The sequence below is a fragment of the Cornus florida genome, unplaced genomic scaffold, assembly GCF_030987335.1.
Source record: "Cornus florida cultivar Cherokee Brave unplaced genomic scaffold, ASM3098733v1 CherokeeBrave_3.0.0_Hap2_scaffold_293, whole genome shotgun sequence".
In the NCBI taxonomy this organism is placed as follows: domain Eukaryota; kingdom Viridiplantae; phylum Streptophyta; class Magnoliopsida; order Cornales; family Cornaceae; genus Cornus; species Cornus florida.
In genome coordinates, this window is record NW_026775797.1 from 1 (window position 1) to 3,969 (window position 3,969).

At 36.4% G+C, this 3,969-nt stretch overlaps 1 long non-coding RNA gene across 2 annotated transcripts; it reads right to left on the reverse strand.

Moving 5' to 3' along the window:
• Positions 1–633: 633 nt before the first annotated feature.
• Positions 634–3,583, reverse strand: LOC132291009 (uncharacterized). Of its 2 annotated transcripts, XR_009475904.1 has the most exons (3): positions 2,997–3,392; positions 2,797–2,891; positions 634–733 (listed from the first exon to the last, which is right to left on the reverse strand). It is a non-coding gene; the product is annotated as an uncharacterized LOC132291009 (long non-coding RNA). The 2 variants fall into 2 exon arrangements; XR_009475903.1 differs by lacking the exon at positions 634–733 and having other exon boundaries at positions 2,638–2,891; positions 2,997–3,583.
• Positions 3,584–3,969: the final 386 nt, after the last annotated feature.

A 3,969-nucleotide genomic window follows, 5' to 3' on the forward strand; every position in this document is an offset into this window, starting at 1 on the left:
CCCAACAAGCCCCATCCTTACTGACTTTCTTGTTCTTGTACAACAGTACAGGGATCACCAACGGAATCTCGATTCAAGAAAGGCATCACTGGTTGCAACTACATCAACAGGAACGTATGCGAAAATGGGCGCTTTATACTCACCTCATTTTAACGTGAAGTTGCGCCTCATCCTTGAAGTCCTAGTAGTTGCCCGCACGTCCAGATAAGTTGTAGGCTCGGGAAGTCTAAATAAAGAATCAGTCAAGAGTGAGAAAATTCTCAACTTGATAGAAGAAACTGGCTCTCATGGTGCCACATATAGGTATTGGTCACGAACGGTCCATCGAGTAAGAACGGTTAGGCAAGATTGTGGAATATGCTCAAAATCATCAGTTATGGGTCACGCTTGTAAGAGCTCCCGGTTGACAGATTGAGAGCATCATGTGACTAAAGAATATTCCACTCCTATAAGACTACTGACCCTCTATCTAGCCCCATGTTATGAAACTATTCCTTCATGTAGTTAGGGTTAACATAGAAGCCCCTTTCGGTCTTGCACCATTTTATCTATGATAGGTATGGAAAGGATTGACTAAAGGGGGCGATGGAGCATGAGGGACACTCTCGTCAAAGCCTCACATTAATAAGGTCTTGGTGTTCTTGGTGGTCGATGAGGACTTAAAGGACCCATTCGAGAATCGTGCAAGAAGTAACCTCCAATTATCATTTGGCAGACCACAAGTTGGATTTTCCTAGAAATAGAGGAAAGTAGTTACTCTGGTTGAACGTGTCCAGAATTAAAAATAAAAAAAGAAAAAGAAAAAGAAGAGGTGACAACTAATTGCTTGGTCACCACTTGTTAGAGTTATATAATTAAACTAATATGACAATTAAGGTCAACAACATCAAATAATTGCATGATTCTTGAACGAATTTAGAAATGTTGCATTATGCATGCATTGTACTTCCCTCGGTCGTGCTGTACGATTGTTTGCCATAATTTTATCTTTATGTTTTCTGGATTTTACATAAGGCTTGCAAGTCATACTAATGGGGCAATTGCTTCACAGTTGAACAATACATATCGATGTGCTTGTGTTAATGTCATCCGTTTCAACACGACCATGCTAATCTTTCCAAGAGGACGACCCCGAATATAAAAAACCAACTTATTACTGGGAATACTTTTATTATCCTACTTGCTTAGGGTACAATCCAATGTTAATTTAGCGAGGTAACAAGTTATATTATTGTCTCATATACAGCATAATACGTAAACCAATAAACACATATAATCTAAGAGGAAATAACAAAATTAACAGTAAATCTAACAGAACTGCCAAAAAGAAATGGTACAAAAGGCTTGTATTTAAGAAATCACCATCATTTAACAAACATAAATAACAGAACTTTTCACATAAAATCAATTCATTGCAGAATATTAAGAGAAGAATGAAGTGAGAATCATACCTAAAGACAAGAATGAAGTCAGAATGATACCTTACATGCAAAATGAACAACGGGAAGAATGAAGAAAAAATGAATAACGGAATGAAGAAAAAAATCAACTAATGGCCTGATTGTCCTTTTTTCTTCCTCAGAGGGGTCACTCGAGTGTTCGAAGACCAGCTTGGCCGGCTTAAGTTTTTTAGGGGTTTTTTTTTAAGTGATATGAAGAACAAAAATAATAATAAACACCCACGCAACAATATTAAAAAAAAAACTGAAGTAGCACAACTTCAAAAAATTTAAAACTTATGAAGACATCACGATGACATTTTATCAATCATTCATTCATACTTTTAAAAATTAATACTGAGGATAGAAAAATAAATACCGACTGTCGGAGATTGAAATTGTGTGCATGTAGAACAAGTTCAGAGAAAAAGATAATTGTTTAAAAGAAAATGAAGAACTATCTGAAAGGATGAAGTATACTAACAGAACCTCGAGTGTCTTGAGAAAGGTTTCCCAGAGACAGTGGTAATTCAGCAGTGAAGTTGTTTGAGTGTTATACATCGTTACCCTCATTACCAATAATAAACCAATGTGGTGGAATAATAAATTAAGAGATTGGAGATGTAGCCCTAACAGCAACCAACAATACTAGGGACTTAACAAATATATAAATGCATTAATTCATTTTTTTGTAGACAAAAGGAAAAAAATGGCTTGTGGGCTCTCATTTGTCATCATTTGGTGAGGTATTTCACATGCTTACGTCTGCAACTTTACTTCATTCTTTTAGCATTCAGTTTTCTCAATCCTTTCAATTTCATCAAGACCTCATTCTACTGCTGCACAGAGAAACTATTCAGCATTCACTTCTCCAAGAGGGCGACTTGCAACCTGTTAAGATGATGATGACTTGCAGATTTCTTTTAGGGCTACATCTCCAATTGTGTCAATTCGTACGCCTATGAGATGATTGTACAGGTCATCTGAGAAGGTGTGGCAACTAGTGTCTCAGGTTCTGGAATTCAAGAACACTTCACATTGGAGTCTTACAATGTAGAAGTTGGCTTTTGTTTTTATCTTTTAAGTCCCTAGTATTGTTGGTTGTACAGCTGAGCTAAGTTGAAGCATAACTGATGGTAAAGCCAAATTTAAGTTACAGGCAAATTCATCCACTCACACAAAACTTGGCTCACTTACGTTACATTGAAATCTATAAGTAATAATAGCAGGTTTATAAACACAAATCAAATATTTCACTTCCTACGACATCAAAATCAGTAGTACTTTTCGTATTCATACCAAATAGGGAAAGATGAATTCAAATCCTTCAATAAATTAAATGAAAACATAATCAAACCTCATTGGTGAAATAAACCCTTCGGAGCACGAAACGTCTTTGGAGGGATGAAATTCGCAGAGGCCTGTATATTCCTAGCCCTAACTATGTTTTGCCTGAAATTCAAAACACATACAACAGAAAAAATTTAAAAAAGTGACATATGTTTGTGTATATATATAAGGCACACAGAGAGAGAGTGAGAAAGTGAGGAATATAACCAGTCAGTCAGTGAGCTTAGCGACGAAGTAGCGAAGGACTCCGATGAGAACCACTCAGTACCCAATCTGTGATCGCTGTGTCCAACACCAAATCCAAATCCTCCGCCATTGGATGAGACCTGTCTCCGAAAATCTGTGAGGAGCGGCCGGCGGTAGGTAGAGAGAGAGTGATGTGATGAGCGATTAGGAGTGGGGGTAGAGAGAGAAAGGAGGACGGACGGACAAATAAGAAATGAAAAATGAAAAAAAAATAAATATGAATTCCTACTGGATTTATATATATATACACGAGTAGTACTGGTATATTAGAAAAAAGAAACATACATTAAAATAATTTGAAAAAGAAACACGCTGTTTGTGTATTGTCACATCTGCCCCTGAACTCATCTTATTTGTCGAATATTCCAACCCAGCTTCAGTTTAAGTTCGAGTTTGAGAGGCAAAACTTTGAAGGGGCATAACTTTGTGCTCGGTGGTCCGTTTGGGACGAATTTTTTTTTGATTTGGGGTATTTTTTCGAGAGCTACGCAGCGCAAACTGCCGTAGGCGGTTTGGTCGACGTTTCGACCCAAAAAATGCCCTATTTTGCTCTAATCAATCTTTTTTTCTAGTTTCAAGCATAATTTTAGTCCTTTTTTTACTCATTCTGGGAATCATAGGTGGCCAAGAACAATTTTGACTATATTGGCACATTGTTTTCAATCTATTTAACTAATTCGTCTTGGGAGTAGTTCATTAAATCTCAATGGTTAATATCACAATCATTTAAATATGTTTAATAAGTCATACTTATCATCGTTGTAATGTATGTCTTAAATGGATTGTTCTTTTGTTGATTTTTCATTTGGTCACAGGTTCGAATCCCACCGTCACCTTTCCATATTTGAATTAAATTTTTTATCTTCCAAACATTCATTATTTGACCCAAAAAAAGACCTTATTTTTGTCTAACTCATTTTGGAATCATAAATGG